The sequence below is a fragment of the Pezoporus occidentalis genome, unplaced genomic scaffold (genome assembly GCF_034315485.1).
Source record: "Pezoporus occidentalis ecotype Australia unplaced genomic scaffold, CSIRO_AGI_Poc_V1 ctg153, whole genome shotgun sequence".
NCBI lineage: Eukaryota > Metazoa > Chordata > Aves > Psittaciformes > Psittacidae > Pezoporus > Pezoporus occidentalis.
The window spans coordinates 699,528-722,525 of NW_026913350.1; the positions used below are offsets into that span (position 1 = coordinate 699,528).

At 49.2% G+C, this 22,998-nt stretch overlaps 1 protein-coding gene across 8 annotated transcripts in view; it reads right to left on the reverse strand.

Moving 5' to 3' along the window:
- The window catches only part of HIVEP3 (HIVEP zinc finger 3), a 243,563-nt gene extending 221,129 nt beyond the window's left edge, over positions 1-22,434 (reverse strand). For 4 of the 8 annotated variants that reach the window (XM_062611394.1, XM_062611389.1, XM_062611390.1 and 1 more), the window contains exon 1: positions 21,020-21,533. The gene's annotated coding sequence lies outside the window, so the exon portion shown is untranslated. Of the gene's footprint in view, positions 1-5,222; positions 5,399-21,019; positions 21,534-21,561; positions 21,617-22,289 lie in introns of those variants that run through there. The other 4 variants (XM_062611395.1, XM_062611391.1, XM_062611392.1 and 1 more) reach the window with 3 other exon arrangements.
- Positions 22,435-22,998: the final 564 nt, after the last annotated feature.

Here is a 22,998-nt window from a genome sequence, read left to right on the forward strand (position 1 = left end):
CCCAGATTCAACTCCGTCATTGTAAATTCACTACTCTGCCTCCTGCTGGACTGTGAACTCTAAGACAAGGCTGTCTTGCGTTACGATGATGTGGATACACCCTTGATCACCTCTTGGTAAGGAAATTACTCTTTTCTCATCACTGTAATAGCTGGTGGTCACATATGTCCTCATTTGAATGGAACCAGAACTTCATACAAAAGCAGCTTCCTTTCCCATCACAATATTCCTTTCCACCCATGAAAGCACCTAATGTGCTGCCCACGTATCTCCTCAAGGGTATTCCTCCTACTTGCTCCAATACCAACAGAGAAGCTCAGACCACGACTGATCTTTAGAAGAACTTTGCAGCCTTTCCTACCTTGTTAGTCCTCCATAAGCAATTCTTTGCTCTTTGGGTGTATAAATCCCCATGCAACACTGTGTCAAACACTTCCAAAACCCTGGAGAATTGAGCCCCAAAGTGCTTCCCTTGTCTGAAAATCAGCAGTCATTGAGCAATTGGGATAACCAAGGTTTATCTTGTGTTTTATTAGGTAGTAAAATAAGATAATCTGAGAGACATCACTTAGACTTTCACCTTAGCAGTAACTGTGTCTGTTGAAGGCCTCAAGAAAGCCAGTGGGTACACAGCAGGGTAAAAGTGAAAACCCTCCAAGGTGTTCCAATGGTCACTTTGTCCTTACAGCTTGATGGCCAATACAGAGTTTTGGGGAAAAGACAGAAAATGAGGAAGATACTAAGAAATACATCTGGGAAAGAGGCGGGTGACAGTGGGATTTCTGCCATCCCATATGAAGACAGTGCAGGAAATACAGGACGGATAGCATCCCGTATGTTTCCAATGTAACTCACAGTCTGAAATACAGGAAATCTCACGTTACATGGACGTCTAGCAACCCTACCTTGTGGAACACCGTGGGTGCTGGACCAGAGCCTGAATTCCTCCTCTGCTTCCAACTGATATTACACACATTGAGGCCACACTGGTCAGATCTCAGAGGGTACTGATGCTCAAGCCTCAGCTTGAAAGTCATGGATAAGATCTACCACGGTCCTGCATCCCTTCAGTTGCATCTCACACTATATTAAGGCTCCAGGCAGCAGGAGGCTCCCAGGCTCATGTAATGCGTGGGGGGAAGCTCTGTATGAGTCCAGCAACTGAGGTGAGGGAAAACATGGCAAGCTCCAGGCCAGGCCATGCCAAGCACCTCCTTAGAGCCTCAAGCAGGTAGTTCACAATAACAGGAATCAGCTTGTTGAGAAAGGACAGGGAGTGTCATGCTGCCCGAAGAGGGGATCTCTTCCAGCTGGCTGCATACATCAGCCTGCTCCAGCCCTTGATGCTGTGTGCTAATACTCCTAGCCATTTCATCAACCTCCTTCACTTGCATTGAACAAAACACTAGCACAGTGCAGTGACATCCTATCCAGGTGATGCATCTGCCCACAGTTACCTCTGGTGAGGTTACTGGAGTCCCACTGGAGAGGTTTGTTCTGCTTGGAGAGCAGAGCCGTCTGGGCAAGCTGACGGTAGCTTGATCTTTACTGCAGATCCCTCTCTGTGTTTTCTTAGGATTCCTGCTATTAGTGAGAGCAGCACAGAGGTGTTTTCACAAGGCAAGGAAAGCACATGATTAAAAGAAGAAAAAGCCTCTGATCTTCTCTGAGCAGAGTGTTTGGCACCGCTTGCTCTTGCAAGTCATGCAGCAGAGCATCGAGTCCCTAGGAGCACGCAGAGCTGCTTGTGACCACTTCGCTGGGCAGGTCTGCTAGGCCACTGAGTAGGATTTAGGAGAGTGAGATGTGAATAAGATTCGGAAACAAATACAGCTGTTACAAGTGTGGATGGCTTCATGAGGAAGGGGGACAGTGATGCTCCTGTGTCAGGCAGGGCCCGGGCTGCCACTACACACAATGCACCAAGCACCAGGACTACACACTGCCTATCTACCTTTGAATCATAGACCTTGCATGATCCTGAAATGCAGGTGTTGAAGGTGATGTCTGCAAGTCTCTACCAAGAAACCAAAAGGATCAGTTAATCACTGTTGGAATAAAGAGTGAGTAGGAGTCAAGGTGATAGCTGCTTGTGAGGTGCTCTATTTCAACACCTACAGGACTAAGTTCACAGCTCCCTAGCCAAGAAAATACAAAGCAAACGGGAAAGGATATGTGAAACAGAGCTGCTTCTCTTTCCTGAGCTCTTTCAGGGAACAAGATGCAAACTGAACTTCCAGAACGTGAGTTTCTCAAAGGGAAACAGGAGGGACCTTGAAAGCCCATCCCACAGCAGTATCCCTGAAGGGCCAAACCCTTGCATCAGGGATGCCTTTTACTCCAATCAACCAAATTTCCTAATGGTCAGCAGGCATTAAAAGAAGGTGGCACTGCTGAAGGTCCTGCGCCATAGCTGCAGCTGTAAGGAAGTGCTCAAGTGGGCTTGCTCTGTGCTTCACAACCACTCAGGGACAAGCCCCTTACCTTAAAGTGCAGTGCACAGTATGTTGAACCAGTGATTGCAAGCAGATCTGGCTTCCAGTTACCCCACTGCAAGCTAAGGGCAGTCAGTTCAGTTTCTTAAGGGTTACCCAACAGAAGGGAGCAGGGTTTGTGCTGTACCCCCCTGTATCCAATGTGGAGCCATGGAGCCAGCGCACATCTGTGCGGCAGGACTGAGCACACAGGCAGGGATGGGATGCTGCCAACTGAAAGCAAGGACAGATGGGGGGGGAGACAGCAGCAAGCTGCAGCAATCCAACAGCAATCCCGGGGAAAAGACACCTGAGCCCAGCAAACCTTGAGGGGAATTCCTGTCAGCATGGGGAGGCATGCCCGGGTACCCCCCTGCTACACTGAGAGCCAAGACAAACACGTGCTGTGAGAGCAGGCGCTGTGACAGTCACACCTGCAGGCTCCCCTTTGCACAACCAGCTCATCCCAGGGAGCCCAGCCAGCCCCCCCCCCATAGCCCATCCCCACCATGGAATCCCAGGATCAGGTCTCCTCCCTGGTGTTTCTAAAGAGCTTGGTCCCGTAGACGATTGTGCTTCAGGAGTTTGCAACCTCTGGCAGAACTCAAGCCTCTCTAAGCAGTAATTTGCATCAATTATAGTTGTGCTACTCAGTCCCTTCTTTACCAAGATACCCTTAACACCTCTTTTCAGTGCTGTCCCTAAGCTGTCCTGCCTGCAGAGTCCCCTACAGGATCTCCTCCGTATGCCATATCCCACAGACACCCCAAGGCCATGGGGCTCCTTGTCCTTTCCCTGGCCATTCTGTTCCTGCCATTTGACAGCACCTTCAACAAACTCCTCTGTTCCTGGCAGATCCATCCTTCACCCCATACAAATCCATCTTGCCCCGTACCAACCATTTCATCACATGATGACCAGAAGTTATGTCAACCAGAACCAAAACCAAATCCACCCAATACATCCAAACAACGTCTGCGACCTCCGTGTAGGTTCCCTCAGCTTCATCAACATGCTGTCTTGTAACAATGCTGGCAGCAAATCCTGCCTCTGATTTTAAAGATAACAAAGCTGCTTCAGCGACTCAGCCACTTATTATTCAGGTGATAAACCCTGAGCATCTACACATCTCTCCCCACATCCACATCCTGCAAACTGCCCACCACAAATGACAGTAAATCCACACCTAGCTGCCACCACAACATGCATAGCTGGGTCAGCAGCTGATGCTTGGAGACCTTTCATAGAATCATAGAATAGTTAGGGTTGGAAAGGACCTTAAGTTCATCCAGTTGCAATCCCTTGCTACGGGCAGGGGTGCCCCACACTAGACCATGTTGCCCAAGGCTCTGTCCAACCTGGCCTTGAACACTGCCAGGGATGGGGCAGCCACAGCTTCTCTGGGCACCCTGTGCCAGCGCCTCAGCACCCTCACAGGGAAGAGCTTCTGCCTTATATCTAACCTGAACTTCCTCCGTTTCAATTTAAACCCATCACCCCTTGCCCTACTGCTACGATAGAGAAGATGTGCGGAACTTCCCCCTCCCAAGTCCATATGTGCCCAGTGCCCGCTGTGCACCCCATGGCTGCATCACTGCAGTGGTTGCATAAAGGAGGCCCTTCTCTTGGTCTGCCTACCCTTGAAAGAAACCTTATTCATTTTTGCAGTCACCTGATGAATTGAGAGTGAAACCTCAGCATCAGGCAGGAGGTCTTGAGGTCTCCATGTACCACACATAGGCTGGTTTGAAGGTGAGGAAACCAAAAGCAGGACAATTTCTCACGCATTCAAGTTAGCATTAACTTTCCTATTAGGGCTTTTAGGCTTAATAGGGGGAAGAAAGAAAGGTGGAGGCACCAGCAGGAAGGCAACCCCATGGAGGGGGGGGGAGCAGGCGGTACCCACTGCTGCCACGCAATAGACCCATGGTCAAGAGAAAGCCAAAAGCAGCACTGCTGCCCATCACAGTCAGCGGTGTGGTTTGCAGGCACAGAGCCAGGCAGGCTCTGTGAAGCGAAACAGGGAGGGAAAGGAGGAAAGAGAGAGGAAAAACAAGAAACCCACCACCCCCCCAACCACCCTGCACTGCAATGTAATAAACAGCAGCAGTCTGCACGCACCGTTCATGGAAAACCCTCTCCGTTACCCCTGGACAACTGTATTTTTATCCTGCGGCTTTCTGTTTTCGCAGCCGCATTCCAGCACGAAACCAGAGACAATCCGCCCCACCGAGCAGCCCAGTTTATTTTAAGGGATGTAACATTTCCCTGTGAGGATGCTCTATTTGCATCGGCTGCAGGAAGCAGTAAAATGGCAGGTGTGTTTCCAGCTAACCCAGAGACACAAACCAAAGTGCCCAATGCAAAGCAAACGCTTTTGTCTTGCAAATCTCTGCAAAGAAACAACACATAATGAGAATTAAAAACAGGGAGGGAGAGGGGTTTTCCCCGGGGCTTCTTTTCTAGCTCTTTAGTCCTGCAGATGCTCAAGCCCTATTTGCCAGGCAGGAGGTTCATGCCCACTGGCAGCAGGCAGCAGTCGCAGCCTTAACCGCTGCTCCCCATTTGCATGCGTGGAGAAGTTGTAATTGGTGCGGTACATGCTGTGCCTTGCAGGGAGCGTGAGCTCCTTCCACATTCACCCTTCAGCAAGGAGCTCCTTCAGGAGCGCTCACTCGGGGTGAGCTGGAGGACAGAGCAAGTAAATGCATTTAAAACGTGTATCTATACACATATATATGCCCCTACCCATTTTGACTGCAGCTTCTTTAAGCCACAACTTCTTCAGCGCACCGCATCGATTTGACTCGCCCTTGCTACAAGCCTGTTGTGGTTATTTCCTTTGAGCACAAGAATACAGCGAGTTTTCTGGATGTTACAGAAAGGAATTCAAAATGTTTGTGCTCCTCTGTTCCAGCCCGAAACTATGGGAAAAACTGTAATTTTAAGCTTTGCATAAAAACATACATACCATTCTGCCCTGGCAGGTTATTACCTACTGTAGGAGGTATCCCTGCCCATGACAGGGGGCTGGAACTATACGAGCTTTAAGGCCTTTTCCAACCCAAACCAGTCTAGGATTCTATGATTCTACCTCATTGTATAAAGGTAAATGCGAAAAAGCGAGCTATGACAGAGAACACCTCTTGAAAACAGCATTAGATATTTAAGAGAAAAGGCCTTTTTTACGAAGAATTGCTATTACTCCCCTGGCAGCATCACAAAAGTAAAAGCCAAGAGCTTAGTAAGATACCAGGAACACTACAGCATTTGCAAGAATAAGCAACATTATTTAGTGTTGTATTATGTAGGATGATGTGCCACAAAGGATGAGAAAGCAAGCATTAGCTGCTTGTGGGCTTAGAAGGAAGTTGCCCAGAAAAATGCAAGTTGTCTACAGCACATTGGTATTTTAATAAAAATCCAAGTGAAAAGCATTTTTATGGGTACAGGAACACAAAGGGCAAAACTGGCAAAATCTTTTACCTGGAAGCTTTCAGGAAATGGAACTATTTTGGACTTCTCCTATTCTCTAGAATTTCTGAGATAACCTCATGGGTCTTAGGGCTGTTTTTACTTTCTCATTCTGCAGAGGACCACCCTCCTCCACTTCCTCCATCCTTCTGCACACTCATCTCTTCCCTCTTCCCTACTATTTATGGCCCTGCAACCCTTTCCTGTTTTCCTTTTCATTACAGCTCATGGTTTAAGCCTTGTTTCATGGGAGCGAGGAGGTTTCTGTGACCACGTCTGGATGGGCTGAAAAGCCACGGGGCTGATCTGGCCTCCAGGCAACTCTGCCCTGTAAACCTTAAGGAAACAGTAATGTCTGTGTATAATGCAGAAGAGCATCGCTTTCGTTGAACCCTGAAAGCTTAAACATCAACCTTGTGTTTTCACTCTGACTCTTTATGTGTGGGCAGAACTACTGGCATGAAAGGGATAGGAAACACCCTCCTGCTGCGAGGGTGCCTTGGCCAGCATGGAGAGACACTAAACCCCACTGAACATACCCAACCCACCTCCTGAAGCTCCCCATCACCAGCAATGGAGCCAGGTGCCCTCTCACACCTCGCCTCTACCAATGCAGCACCCATGTGTGCTCCAGCCTCCTGCCTGTGACTAAGCACAAGGTGAGTCCTCATAGTTGATAGGACAAGCGCTTATCTCCAAGGCTCAGTTCACACGTGAATAGAAAGGCGACTCAGCTGCATGCTCAGAGCCTTCTCTGACTGAGCACAGGGGCACCATCCACACAACCACCCCTGCAGCCTCGCAGCGGAGGTGACACAGTCAAACTCCACCAACATAACTTCTTATGAGGGAGGCTGCCTCATAGCAAAGTCACCCTGCGGAGGCAAGAGCCTCGTTTGCTAAACCTCACTTAACTGCTCACATGATGGGAGGGATGCAACGCACGGGCTTGGGAAGGTGGAAAGGAAAGGGCTGGTGGAACACAGCACTGCATGGGGCTCAGTTTGCTCATTGGGAAATGAGAGAGGGGAGGGCAGCTCCTCCGGTATTGTGTTACTGACAAATAATGTCACTCTGCCCTGCATTACACGGTCAATAACTAAAAGATTGTAGGCGCCTCCCTAAGGAAAGTGTGCAAAGGCAGAGCTGGCAGAAGACAACCTGTTTTCACTGTGTCAAAAGAGGCAGAATATCATTTTATTTCATGTACAGGGAGCTATTCCTACAGTTTCCCATTGCAGAGAGCCCAGAAAGTATTAAACTCCCATTACGGAGACTAGCAGCAAAATAAAGGGACAGTTTGTGCCCTGCTCCCATGGAAAGGTTAAGGGGATCTTTGGGTTAAAAAACCCAGTTGCAAGATCTGGGGTGCAAGTGCAGTCCCCTTCTCCCTAACTCCCCTGCAGCTCCAGCGTTTCATGTTCTGTCATCCCAGCTTTCCAGTGTAGGATGGACATAATCCCTCTCACCCTGTTCCTGTGAGAACATGGTGGGGTTTCATGTATGAGCAGGACATGGTGCAGGATATCCAGTCTAGGTCATGCTTTGCCTAGTTTCTAGGCTTGGACCAGGTGATTCTAGATGCCCCTTCCAACCTGGTATTCCATGATTCTGTGATTCCTATACATCCTCTTTCTTGAAAGAGGAAAATCCTCCCTGATGTTCACAGCAAATCATTTAACCTCACCAATGAACCAGTGAATCTCCATCCAAACCGCATCACAGAGAAACGTTTAGGACCAGACTTCACCTCATACCAGTGGGAGCATCTCCCATCTCATCTTTTCTCCTGCGCTGCTTCCTGCACACTGGCTGAGCTATTTCTTTCAATTGCCTCTAAATGTGCTGACCATTAGTGACAAAGTGACCTCTTTGCCCCAGTTTTATGACACAGCATAAAGAAAAGATGCAGCCAGCTTCCCTTCAGACTTCAACTACCCACATACTCCCAAGTCTACGCCTTTGCCCTGACATCAGCTGCAAGTGCAAGGATTTGAAGTTACCAGCTGTAATCTTGTCCTTATGTCCAAGCATATTTAAAAATACTTGATCCTAATTGTTCCCCCTGCGATTTATTTCACACAAAAGCCCCCTGCTTAAAAAACCTCCACCTGAAGTCCTGACATGCCCAAACCTTCCATTCATTTGAGCCCACACTCACTCATGCTCATCGCTGGCCCAGTAACATTGGGAATTCATTACCTCTAATTCCCCACATCCAAATGCCATTGAGGCTAGTCCCCACTTTTGGCAACCCTTCTGGTACATTGACCAAGCGTATTTGGCCTCATAGAACCCTGCCAGCCATAAATGCACCGTTCTCGTCCACCCAAAGAGGAGGACAAGGCAACAAAGATTTAACACATCTTTGTGCGTTGTGGTGGCACAGCTTACCTCTTCAGTGCTCACATCTTTTGGAGAGGGTGCCTGAAGATCTCACCTGGCCCTGCATCTTACAGGCTTTGCAGCCTGGATGCAACACTGAGTTTTGCTTAGCTTCAAAAGAGTATAGACCTTATGGTGGCAACAGGCATCCCAGAGGAACAGCACAATGCTGTGATTCAGACCAGGCCTTAGAGGCATCTCATGGCATGACCCCACACCAGGAGACACTTTCCTAAGAGCTTGATGCACAGCTCTGCTTGCTGCAGCATCAGCAGTTTTTGCATGAAGTTGTGTTTGGGTTGCAAACAGCCTTCAGCAAAGCCGTCTGCAAGAGAAGGAAAGGAGGAAGGATGCATCCTGCCAGGGTGCCTGGGGTACAGACACTGATGTTCTCAGCCCAGGCCCCACAGCAGCTCTCTGGGACACCCTGCTGTTGCTCCTGGTACAGACCACGCAGCTTCCCAGGTTTTCATACGGAGAAAACAGAGCTTAAACTGATACTGGAGATCCTGCCTCCGCATTTCACTGCTCTGCACAGATTTGCGTGGTCAGTGCCCAGGCAAGTGCAAGCCCTCAGCTCCACATCTCAGGCGCTTCCCCACATGGTTGTGCCTGGGCACATGCACACAGGGCTCAGCTTTCTAAGAAGTCTGAAGGAAACCCTGAGCTGCTGACTAAGCCCCCAAATAAATGGGGCTGAGGAGTTCCAGCAAGTTGCTGAGAGCTGAAAAGGCTCGTTAATCCTCACCCAAATCTACCAACCTTACAAGCCCTTTGATGCTACAAACACTGTGTGCTTTAGCACCCTTCACAGCTCCCTGGATTCACTTCACCCCCTTAAACAACAGATTTCTCTTTCCTGGGGAGCTCCAAGCTTCCTTCCCTACACATTGCTCATTTCCTTAAGAGTAATAACTTGCCTAATGCCACTCCACGCTACCCAGGGCTGGGATGCCACATCCACCAGCAGTAGCTCTTCACATGGCGGTGCAGCCCGCAGGATGCCAACACTGGCCTTGAGTCAGAAAACCATTTAGAAGCATGATTAAGTACAACATTATCCAGGATGGCAATTAAACACATGCTTACAGGCAAGCACATGCTTAAACGCTGTCCTGGATGGGGATGCTTTCGGAAATCAGGGCCCCTTCCAAGGGAGATGCAGTTGCTGGGTGGATTAACACCGACTTGTTTGTACTGCTGCAGTCTGCTGAAGTGTGAACCAAGTGGGGAGAAAGGAAACACGGAAAGCTCTCACCTCGCCTGCCTACATCAGGCAGCTGGGCTCTGCTACAACTCCATGTACTCGGAATTATTCTCCACATCTCATGGTGCCTGAGCAGAGCCGAACCACTGTGACGTACCTAACCCATCTGCATTCGGTCCCAGGTTCAAGGTCCTGTCTGGCAGCTCCATGGTCCCCAGCAAAGTGAAGGGGGGGGCACAAGGATGCCAAGAAGCCCTGGGCTGACACACACAGAGCACCACACTGTGTGTATTAAATCAAAGACTAGTTTGGGTTGGAAGGGACCTCAAAGCTCCTCCAGCTCCATCTCCTGCCACGGGCAGGGACACCTTCCACTGGGGCAGCTTGCTCCAAGCCCCTGTGTCCAACCTGGCCTTGAACGCTGCCAGGGATGGGGCAGCCACAGCTTCTCTGGGCACCCTGTGCCAGAGCCTCAGCACCCTCACAGGGAAGAGCTTCTGCCTTATTTCCAACCTAAATCTCCCCTGCTTAAGTCTGAATCCATTGCCCCTTGTTCTATCACTACAATCCCTGATGAAGAGTCCCTTCTTGCTTTAGCACTGCTTGGTGGCTATTCCCACCTCCAGCTGTGAAAGGCAGTGGAACAAACTGCATATTTCTGGTTTATTTCTAGGATGCAGTGACAGGAAAGGTCCAAACCCAGGGTGTCCTGCAGAGAAAAATAGCTGAAGTTGGGCAAGAAAAGCTCATTGCACAACTTGTCACTGGTGAGGAAGCATCGTGGGTTTCCATAGAGGGATTAAATACACCAGACCAGCTCCAAAACCAGGCTAACTCCTGCCCAGCTCTCTAGCAAGAGGAGAAAGTCCAACAATAACCAACTCACCACATCCCTGCCAAGTAGAAAAGGCATCAAGGCTGTAGGTGCAAAGATGCACAGCTTTGTAGGACATCTGCAGAAGCAAACCCAGCCCTGGTGACCAGGTTATAGAGCAGGGAAGTCAGTCGGAAAGGAAAGAAACTCGTATTTGAAAGGCTGCTCTGCTCTCTGCCCTGATTCCACTGTGGTTTACCCAGCTGCAATGTGTTTACATTTCTAGTCAACTTAATCCTGAACTCCTTGGGCCAGATATTCTAAGCAAGGAAAAGAACTTTATTACTTAGGTACTAGAGAGCTGCACCCACAGTGAGCTCAAGGAGCCAGGCTTGGACCAAAAGCACTGTGTAACCCCTAGGAACTTTTGAATGGATTTTATTCTGTGTTTTTTAATTTATTTATTGTCTTAAAACCAAAACAAAATTGGTGTTGAAAAATCCCAGATTTTTCCACTTGATCTCACAGATGCTAAGGTAGAATTGGGGCTTCTTGTTCTAAGTATGAATGATCCTATCTACAAGGGAATTCAGAGCTTGGCAGGCTGAAAGAAAGCAATTCACCTTCAAGCAAGCACTCACCTACTACTTCTTTGAATAATAAATACATTTATTAAACGAATAAAATGTAGGAGACCAGAACTTATTAGCAGCTGCACCGTGAATAACCCATGGTAGGGATCTAACACCCGAGCCTGAACAAACAGCCAGGTACCTAAAACTGAAGCTTTCTCTTATTTTTCTAAAGTTTCCTGCAAGTTAAAACAGTTCTCCCCTATGTGAAACCCTAAAATAAGCACTGTAATGTCAGAGATCTGTATGCAGCTCTTTTATTGATACAGGTCACACAAAGAAGTGATAAATGCTCCATCTCTGGCAGAGCTCAAGGCCAAGTTGGATGGGGCTTGGAGCAACCTGCTCTAGTGGAAGATGTTCCTGCTCATGGCAGGGGGCTGGAACCAGATGAGCTTTAAGGTCCCTTCCAACCCAAGCCATTCCATGGTTCTATGATACTTAGCATGAATTGAAAAGCATTTATTGCATGTGGCAGAGCCCATGAGGCCAACGGAAGGAGATAGCAGCTTTGCTCAAAGTTAGTCTTCCCTGTGAACTGCCACGTTTTCATCTCTCATTTATTTGGGTCTGTTCCAATACTACGCTACATGCAGTAACAGAGAAGAGAGCTTAAGGTTAACCCCACTTTGCATGATGCACCACCACAAAACCCCACCTGTTTTAATACAAACTCCGCTTGCCACAGTGCTAATGATAAAGATGAATTTCCCTCTGCACTGCCAAAGGAGTGAGTGGGACTGGAGCAACATCACAGCCCAACCTGATGAAAGGCTGGTTCATCACTCCCCAGGGACTGCAGCACAGGTCGAGGAAGAGTGGAAACTACCCAGTGTCCAAATGGCATCCAAGAGCTCAGCAGGAGGGAAGCACATCAGCTCCTTTGCTCAGGGAAGGAGTTCAAGTGGAACATTTCCCTGCCTGTGTCTTCGTACAGTTCCTCCATTAATTTAATTTGGTGAAAAACCAAAATCCCCCAACTCTGAGCCTCAATTCCTTATAATTTTCCCTTGCAAAATGAAGAAAGCATTAGACCCTCCATTAACACCATGAGGATGTGGTTGTGAGGAGCAGGCAATAAGTAGAGAATGTCCAAATTAACCCAAGTCGCAGTCTGGACTCATTCCTCTGTTTATGTACATTTTTAAAGAGGTTTAATTAAGCTACCACATCTTAAGATGGGATTTTCAAAGCTATATAAGCAATTTATAAGACTCCAGACTGCAAAGGGCAGTTGAGGTGCTCATGATTCTTTGAAAACCCTCAACTGGTGCAACAGAATTCATTTTCTCCTGCAAATTAGACACGTATTTAGCCAAAATAACCTGGGGCCACGTTCAGAAAGACGCTGATGATCATAACCTAAGCATCAGGGCTGAAGTTACACGTTCAGATTTTTACTGCCATGTTCATATGTCAAAACATCAAATATCTAAAGTCATAAGACAGAGAAAACCAGGGCATCTTCCAGTAAGGAGTGGTTGGGCAGAGTCATCCACTGGTGACCAACGTACCTATGAAATCAATCAAATGATCAACCAAACCTGAGCCTGACCAAATTCTTTCTCTAAAGCTTTAGATCTGTTTAAGGTATTTAAAATAATCTAAGTCCTTATATTGGCACAAGCTGTTTAAAACGATCTAAGGCTTTAGATTGGTTTAAGCTGCTTATGCAGCTTTAAGGTTTTAAAAAGGTTTAGGCTGCTAAAACACATTCCCCAAAAAGCCAGTTGGGTTGATTGTTGGGGGCCAACTGGACCATTTCATGGATTATGGTATGGTGCAAATGGAGATTGTACACAGGAGTCAGATATTGTGATTGCCACACCAAGAGCCAAGTCAGTCAGTAGCAAGTCTACAAATAGAAATCCTCCCTGAACTCACTATTGGTGTAAGCTTGGGGGAGCATCATGCCATAATTAAAGTACCAAGAAGCCTGCCTTCTTTAAGAAGAAAAACAAAAGAAAAAGGTATCATGAAATGACACAAAAACACCCGAACTTTGTACCACCAAACTACAGTACCCTTGTCATTACACCCATCTGCAAACCCGTGAGTGTCTCTGGGGACATGAAATCCAAAGCACCCATGTGGTGCTGGAGAAGCTCAATAACAAGACCCCATCAGCTACACAGGCGATTGCCTTGAGCAATACTTCCATATAGGAAGGGCCAGAAAGACTCTTCCAGGAGGCCAGGATAGGCTCCACTCCCATCTGCATCTTAGCAGCACTAAATTATCCCCACTGATGTAGTGCTTCTGCAAGGAGCACACTTGACCCCACACTTCATTAACCACCCATCCCGCTGAGTGCAGAGCTCTTAGCTCCAAGGAGCACTTTTACTTCCTTAAGACCTTCTCAACAGGTCCATCCCCAAAACCCCAGAGCACCTTCCTCCATGCTGTAGCCTCTGGATCTTGCTCCAACCCTGCACCCTGGGCTCTGTGATTGCTACCCCAGTGAGACCTTTCACCAGCCCCAGCTCTGCCAGGGCATGGGAGGGCTGTTGGGGCAAATTCAGCCCCAGACCAAAGCATTAGCCACAGCCTCTGAGATGAGGAGCCCAGAGCAAAGCTCAGCCCTGCATCCTGGGAACGCAGCATCCAGTCGCAAGGATGGAATCACCACCCATCCCTTGGGAAGCTTGAATGTCCTTCCCAAAACACTTCCTGGGAAATCAGGGCAACTTTCCTGCTCCAGAGCACACCTTTCACCAACACATCTAGACTCCTTTAACCAGTCGCATCACTACAGTTCTCAGGTCCCATTTCTGCCCCGTGGAGGGGACGGTCCCATCCCTCCATGCCATCTAGATGCAGCAAATGCAGTTACATTGGGACAAAGAGGCTTTTTTTAGCCACTCGAGCAGAGGCACTGTGGTACACAGCCACCCTCTGCTCTCATTTACACAAACATAAAGGCAGAGCATCTGGCCATGTGTCAGAAGTCTTTAATTACATGATGGAGCTTATCTTAAATATCTATTTATTGAAAGTTGTAAATAACACAAGATTGCATTCTCCCTGACAAACAGCGCACACACAAAGGGAAGTTATGATTACATATTCAACCTAACGCTGTCTTATGCCATCGTTTGATTGCTTAACTTTGCAACCTTTATGCGATATTAATGTAGGCGGCCTCTCCCCTCCCTCCACCTTTGCAGTTTGCTCTTGAGTATCAAGTTCATTTGATCATTATTCAGTCACGGAGAACCAAAGAAGTTCTTTTTTCCCCAAAAATCAAGATTTTTATCCTATTACCCTTTTATTTTTGACCGGAATTATGCGTCTTCAGCCAGCATCAGGCCCGAAGCAGCTTTCTCAATGGCAAACACTGAGCAAAATCCAAATGGCCGAGAAAAATAATACATAACCATTGACAGAAATAGAAGCAACAGAAAGCTGTCATGTGCAGTTAGCTGAGAAAATTAGTCCCTTGGTTTTCAATTTACCCAACCTTTTCCTCTGTAAGGAACAGCAGACTGCTCAGGGATGGGGTCATGCCTCAAATGTGTCAGCAGCATCCCCAAAGTACAGGACAGCTATGGATACAGACTAACGACAGCTTCCTTTGAGTCCTCCCTCCCTGAGGATTATCAGATGATTCACAAACTCCTCATAAGTGACAACATCACACCAGGAGACAGTGCTGGGAATAGCAAAGCAACACCAGAACCCATGAGCTGATGTACCCAGGAAGGAACGTGCTCCCGCTGCACCCCAGAATTCCAATGGCAAAAGAAACGCAGTCCTGCCAGCTGCAGGCATACAAATCACAGAGCTTTCGTATAGCTTTATCGCAACTTGTTGCATTCCTGCATTCGTCATTCAGCTAAATTCCAGCTAAATTAGCTGTTCTGGGAATTTAGGTACCTTCCTGGTATTCCCCATGCAAGTTTTCCTGAGCACTTTAGAGTTCTGGTGTTATTTACATTACCAAAACGCCTTATTTACATTATTGATCCCTGCCAGTTGGCAAAGGGGTACTGAAATCAGAGCATGGAAATACCATGAAAGATGAAACAAGCATGGAGCTCATCCCTGAAGCATCCCCATGAACACAGCCCAGCCTTCTGCTTCATGGCCATGGCCAGCCACCCTCTGGACTGCCCAAGTTCACTGCCTTTGCACAGTTCACTGAAGGGCACCTTCTTTCTGATTATATCATCCCATCTATATGGCAGAACACCCTTAAATCTCCACCAAGACCAGGGTCCCGTGAACACTGGACTCTCCCCAGACAGCACAAGCACTTCCAGCTAGGCCTGTGCCACACAACTACCCACAGCACTGGCATTTGCTGAGGTGCCAACAAGGAAATAAAGCCAAAGAACACACTTTTTTACCTAACAAAGTGATAGATTTATGTAAAAGTAAAAGGAGTCTTTCTTCTTTTAAACTGCCTGTAGTGCAGGGAAACACAAGAGACCTTGGGTAGCATCAACCAACCATCAGCCATGCCCCCACATTAGGTATGGACATGTGCCTCGTCTCATAGACACACAGGCTGAAGGAAGGCAAGTCATTTTGTACTCTATGTGATTTAGAAGCACAACTTTCAACGGGACTTTTGCTTCCAGGTCCCCATGGCCTCACAAAGGAAAGCTAAAACCCATGATGCTCAATCCACAGCAGAACTGAGGAGTAACATCATACAATTTCTGCCCCAGCTTAGAAGCAGGTCTTCCACCATCCACCAAGCCAGGTACATATTCATCCCTCCAAAAACAACTCACTTGCCTATAACATCAACATCTTCCATTCTTTACCTTATTTATTTAAGCCTGAGGTTCATGCTCTGTCAACTGCCCCATGCCCCTTACACCCCACACACCGTGTAACACACCTCCTCTGTTGAGGCTGGCCTGGGACCAGTTTTCACCCCCTGTAGTGGGTGGTCTGACCCACAAAGCCACCTTCCTCACTGGTCCCCCTTGGCATGGCACTGCAGCTTGGTTGGAGGCACAAAGCCACTCAAAGTATTCCCCTTCAATGTGTCCCGGGTGCCCAGCACGTGTCCTTCACTCACCAGGGAGCAGACTTCTTCCACTGCATAAAATGGCTTTGAATTAATCAAAGTCATCATCAAAGGCAACTATCAGCAAGGTAGATGCTGCCTACACTAGCTGGAGATGTCTCTGCCACACAGGGTCATCTGGAGGATTCATTTCTAGCAACGGATTCACTGCAGCAAAGAACTTTCAGAAGAAACCTGGCCAAATGGCTTTTGAACAGCCACTAAAACCAACACAACCTGGTTGGCTCAGCACTTTTCGCTCTTCCATAAAGTTCACTATGATGCCAGGACCACACATGTAAAAAATAAGATATGAGTTGAAGCAACCAAAACTGGGGTGGATGGGAAGAACTCTGCAACCTACAGGGTTGCAATGACTCTGATAAGCAACACAGAATCAGGTAAAGGCCATAAGGGAGAGATGAGGGATGATAAATTGATTTTCATGGACTAAAACACACAGGCAAAGGGGAACTGCCTGATGAGGGCTGGAAAAGCCTTTGAAACACAGATGACATAGGATGGATGCGGGTTAGAGGGACCAGAGCAGGATGGGATGATGTTAGTGCAGCTGAGCCCATCCCAGGAGTCTGCTCTTTTGCACGAGTTTTTATTTAAAAGACCATGTGAGCTTCTATTGCATCTCAATTGAGTTTCCTATGGTTATTTCTAACATATTAGACCTTTTGATTTCAAACCCATCACTCAGAGCTAACACCCCCCAGGATATACAAAATATGCTTCAACTCTAAAGGCAACTGAAAGAAGTGGGTTAGAAGTTTTGTTTGCAGCAGAAGTGTGTTTTGAAGGACTCTGAGATCATCCCTGACATCACCGTGAGCAGTACGCACCTTCCTCACTCACACTTTAACAGAACAATACATTCGGCAGTGACTTATTCTCAGCAGATCACTTGTTACCATCAGGATTTACTCATTTAGTTCTGCTGGCAGCCCCCAAAGAGGGGCTATGAGTCAGCAGCAGCCCTGGGCCCTTCCTCAAGGGACACAGGAAATGGTCCAGGCACCTGCGTCCGTCTCCTCCACAGGATTTTATTGACCAAGCTCCTTTGAAAGATGCCCATGTGTCCCACGTCAAGAGCTGCCAGAGTGATGAGATGGCACATGGGAGGGGAAGCAAGGGCAACCTCTGCACTGCACTGAAAACCTGCACTCTTCAAGGGGTGGACAATCAAAGTCTCGAGACCCATGGGATTCCAGTGCAGGGAGCGTGCAAGTAGCCCTGGAGCAGCAGGGCTGTGGGATCCTCCTCTCTCAGCTGCAGGGAGCAAACCAGCCAGGCCCATTAGGGTCAGGGTCATCAGAGCATCCTGAGTCACAACAACCCATCCAGAGCAGCCCCAGGCTGGGACCCACAGCTGGGCTCCTCCTGGGGACCATCCCAGCAGCTATTTCTGGGGCTCCCTCTGCTCCCAGGGGACACCAGCAGCATCCCATGTGCCTTGGCCACGAGGGCTTTCACACGCAGCCCTCTGAGAGCCTGAGCTGTCCACGCTGCATGCAACGTGCCTCAATAAATCATGCAAGTCTTTGGTAACAGCAGCTGGTTGTGGTGTTCGCCTCCAAACATCCCGGAGCACCCGTGCTCCCAGGCGCTGCGATTGCTCTTGCTTCTCACAGCAAGGCTCAGTTGCAACAGAGCACAGCCAGCAACAGGGATTATCTATACAGTTAAATATATGTTCTTCCATGCAGTTCCCTATGGCGCTGGTGTCCACCCAGCAAATACTCATCTAGCAGAAAAAAAACTGCTGTCTGCAGTAGAGCTTGGAGGCAAAACTCATTGCTTGTGTTTTCAATCTGCCTGGGACTCACACTGAGCTCCTGGCCAAATGATTCCCTCCTCTCCATTTCCCACATGGAAGAAAAAAGAAGATTCAGAAAAGTTAAATGGGAACAAAAAAAGCCACGCTGCTGCCCCCACCCTCCGCTCAGTTAACCACCGAGCTCAGAGTTGAACAACTCCATGGCTTACATCGCTGCTGCGTTTCCATTCCTGGCATAGAAGCCTGAGCATTTGAAAGAACTAAATGAAGAGATTTGGCCTGTGAATTCTCTGACATCCCTTTTGCAGGAAGGTCGGTGATAGGGTTAAATATGGGTAAGCAACATCCAGCCCTCTCAGATGGTTTTGAAGATCCTCTTCAGATAACAACATGCACCTTTAAACAGCCCAACAGCGTGCTGGGATGCACTGTTCCTCAGCGCATCCAACCAACCCACCTTATACATCTTCCTGAACTGAGCCAGCTGCAGATACTAAGCTTTACATGGAGAAAGGAGGTATTTTTTAGCCCTGAACAAGTCTAGAGTGGTTTGTGCTCCTACCAGCACAAGGCAGGAAGACTCATTCCCAGCTGGTCCAATTAAAAATGATGGGTTTAGGTCAATACTCTGTTCCTGCTCTCCTGGTACCCATCCCTTCCTCACCAGCTCCACGTGATGAACAGAGATAGCTGAGATCTCTGGTAATTGCTGCACCAGCTCAGGGCCAAGTGGAAATACAGAATTAAAAGTGCACCTGATGAGGAGACTTTTAAAGCCTGGGCTCATCCAGGGGTCCAGAAAACTTCCTGGCCCATCAACAGCTATCTCAGTTCCCAGCAAACATCCTCATGTACATAGCTCGATTGAACAGGACAGCCACAACCTTGACCAGAAGTGAGCCAAGATGCTGCAGAGCCAGTTGAAAGCCACGACCATGCACATCATGTATATTCATAAGAGTTCTACAACTGTTTCAAGCAAAGTTACAAGCAGCATCCTTTGCAAGCGCGATACCACTGGATGACCCAGGCTCCGTAGCCTTGGAGAGCAACGGTTGCATTTCGCTTCCTCAGGAGGTGATGAAAGGATTAACAACAGAGTGATGCAGAGACAAAATCTGGGGTGCCCTGCTCAACATGCCAGGAGGAAGGTTTGAGCTGGGCAATGCATGAAAGGTTTCCCTGAGCCTAGGTTTCTCCATACAGGAGATAGTCGATAGGGAAAATGCCACCTCCCCATCCTCCCCTCCTCAGGTATCACCTGCATGGGCTTTCTCAGGAGCTTTCTCATCCAAAATGTTTCCCACCAGCCTGAGTAGAGCAAGAGCTGGGGAGCTGAGATGAGCAGCGAGCTCCCACATGGCACTGCTCTGCAGAAGCCCTGCCGAGCGAGCGAGCTGGCTGAGAAGAGGCAAAAAAGAAGACAGAGACGATTTACAACCTCCAGGAGACAAAAACCCCATAGCATTGGGCCCACTCCTCCTTTGGCACAGTAAGAAGACAAGAGAGCCCTGTCCCCACAGGACCACACAGCTCCGGTGCGAGCCGAGCATCGCTGCCTGGGCACAAGAGAGTAGGAAACATCCGTTTTCTTTGCATCCCAAAGCACCCATCAGCATCCAGATTTGCCTTTTCTAACAGAGGAAGGCAGGGGACAACCCACTGCACCCAGCCAAAACCAGGCTTAGAGAAGTATTCCCTTGCTGCTGGCTCCAAAGCAGGATTTAATCCCTTTCTCCTGCATGTACCCCATACAAAACTCCTAGTTATAGATTAGTTGCTTCTGGAAAGGAGGGGAACGGCCCAGACTGCATATTCAGCTTTGATTACCTTCTATCTGTCAGGTAAGGTATTCACGAGTTCTCTTTCTAGGAAGCCTCAAGGGGTTGTTTATATAAAATCAGTGTTTTATTTCATGCGCTGCCCACCCTCAGATTGCACAATTCTTTGAGGGAAACTTTTCTGCTGGTCCTTTCCTTCATAGTCAGGCAAAGGAAAAAAAACCTTTACAAATCATCTTGCACACAGAGAAAATAAAGACACTGCTCAAACACCCTTAAACCCCCTGAAACAGAAAGGCAAGCTTCCAGAAAAAGGGTTGATTTCTGCCCGTTGAGGTTCATATTGAGGCAGAAGGAGCCGGATCCCAGCAAAAGCTGGATTTGGCCCTTGGGGAGGCCACTGCAGTCCCTGCTGCAAGCCCAGCTGTGGGAATACGGCAGAAAACCGGGAGCCCAAGCGGGAGCCGTGGCCAGGTACCGCATGGGGCTGCCTCCACCTGCCTCCCAGCACGGAGGAAAACTCGAGCTCCTCGGGAAAGGACAAACCTCGGAGGATGCCAACCAGCACTGCCCGCATCCAAGCACACACACACACACACAAGTAGGCAGGGTGAGAAAGAAAAGCCATCTCCCAGGCTTTGTGCAGGAAAAAGGGGTTCAGCCCTAGGCAGGGATCTGGCTGCTAAAACAAGGGTCGGGATGTTATTTTAAGCTATGTTTATACACGCTGTAGCACCAGGTAACAGCTTCTTCTGCTCCGCAGGGAGTCTAAAGCAGGACGGGATGCAGAGCAGGGCCTCAGCACAGGCACCCAGCATCACCCCGGGAGGAGCAGGCTCCCCGTGGTAGCAACACGTCCCTTTTCCACCGAGCAGGATGCCCGGTGGAGGTGCGTGCCCCTCCGCACGCCCGTGTCCATCATCCACATCGCTATCACACGCGGCATCCGCCTCCCACCAGCAAGGGATGGGGATGGGGGGGGGAGGCAATAAAATCATAACAATCATCTATGCACATTGGGAGAGAATGAAGTTGCTGTCAAGAGGCGCTAAATTCATGTGACAGCCAGGGCTAATTAAGCAGGAGCAAGGAGCAAAGTCGCTGCGAGCTCGGCGGGGACAGGGTTACAGGCTGGCCCTGGGCTGATTGACACCGCTGAGGTTACCTCGGGCTCGGGGAGCTCGCTCATCCATCGCCATGCTCGGCAGGCAGCGAGGCCACCCAGGGGATACGCGCACATATAGATAGATATAGAGCTATATATGCACACTCGGCGTGCAGGAGGAGAGCGTCTCGGTGGCAACCTGACACCTTTCGGGAGGCAAAATGGAATCTCGCCGTCCGGTTGTGCACCCGCAGCAAGGGAGGGAGGGAATCGGATAGAGCGCTGGCAAATGCACAGGCAGAGAAGAGAGAGAAAAAGCCCACAAAAGCCCCGGTGCCTACCTTTGCTGGGTGGCAGCAGGCAGATCCCGGAGCGGTTTGGGTCGGTGGCTGCTCCCTTCTTTAGGAAATGTTCGGCTCAGCCGGTGCTATTTGCATTCTTTCATTAGCACCTGTTTCAAGTGAGGAAGGAGAAAGCTCATTACGAGATCAGCTTCCTTTCGAAATAAATTATTCAAAAATAAAGCGGAGATGCTGCCAAATAATAATAACGCTAATAATAATAATTTAAAAAAGAAACCCCAAAACACATGTATCTGAAAGCCCAAAGTAGGCAGTTTAATAATGGGAGGTCTTGCAGGTTGTGAGCATGCTCCAGCCGGAACAAATCCTTCCTCTGTTATTCCTCTGAATAAAAATAAACCACGATCAAGAAACCCAAACGGAAGCTTCCTCCTCGAATCCCTGCTGCTGGAAAATATGGAATAAATTCAGCCCGAAGACGCAGACTCTAATCAGCAGCTGGTTTCGGGCTCCAAAGGCAGCCAAAGCCTCTCTTGTCTTTTCCCACTATGAGTCTAGGCCTTTTTGAAAAGGGTTTTAACCTTTTAAAGCTACAGTGCACCAATTATCACTTCTGGAGGACTGTCACTCACGGCGCAAATAGATTACTAAAGCAGCGGCGGCGGCACGGAGGGAGCAGGGGGAGGTGCGCTTTGCACGGGGAGCCTGTCCTCGGGAAGATTGTTGTATGATTATTTGGTTTAATAGGATTCTCCCCCCCCTTCCCCTCTCTTTGGGAGGATAATACATGGAAAACTTGCCACCCAGCTCTCGGATAAATGCACAGTCATTATAGAAACGAGCAGCTGCTGGACGCGATTCCGAGTGTCGGAGGGGGGACGCTCCTCATCAGGGTTAACTCGCAACTGAATTTTCGGGATTAACAGTTTCCGGCCCGGGCGGTGGTGTGAGAGGGTTAATGACATGCAGAGAGGAGCTCTGTCAAGTGCTTCCCATCAAACTAAGGATCAGGCTGCAAAGTTTGAGCCGAGCAGCCCTGGCACAGCACTAAAGCGTTCTTCCAGGAGGAGGATTGGGGGGTGGTTTTATTTTAGCAAACAGAGTCAAAGCACCCCCCCCCCCCAAAAAAAAAACTCAGCCCTCTAACAACCAGCACCGCAAAGCACCGGCCCCATGCATGGCTCAGCTCCCACAGGACAACGCGGAGCCAGCTCTCCCATGGGGGACCAGGGGTGATGGGTTCCCAAGCCTGGCACCCCAAGGCAGCGTCCCCCAACACCTCTCCTGGTGCCAGCGGCACCCGGCCCACCTTGGTGGCAATGGCATCCTCCTGGTCAGGGAGCAGAGAGCAAGGGGCCATCCCCGGGGGTGCTGCGGCTCCACGTACGACCCTCCTCTGTGGCCAGTGCTTTCTGCAGCCCCCGGCATGCAAACCATCAGGAGCAAGCGGTCCTCCCGCCCTCTCCCCCCCTCCTCCTCCTCTTCAGCAGAAAATCATCGTATTTCATGTGTCGCTGCTCCAGCCTCGCCAATTGGCTGGGCACTCGCAGGCGGAAATGTCAGGAGCAACCCAGCATCGGTGCCTGCCCGCGGCCACCCGGTCCCCCCGGGTCCCCAGAGCGCAGCCCGGGGCAGGGGGCACAGGGCTGGCCATCGCAACTGGAGGGAAAAGGGATTTCGGTGGCTGGGTTGGGGTTTTTACGCCGCTTTGGCTCGGCTCCGCAGGGATGCCGGCTGCCAGCGACTTGACCTTGACCCGCACGGCTGCGTTGTGCTGCCAGCAAGAAGCATTTTTCCGGATGACGGAGACCGAGCACATCTGCTCTGCTCCATGGAAGCACCTCCCTCCGCACCCGGACACACCGAGGGGCCACGCTAACACCCACCGCAGCACTGGCTCCATGGGCGCATCGCAGGTACCGTAGCTGCCCTCAGGGACGATGCATGGTAAACAGCTGCTTTCCTTCTTTCCCCCCACCCATTTCCAGTGTCAGTGCATTTGTTCACAGCTTGTCTCC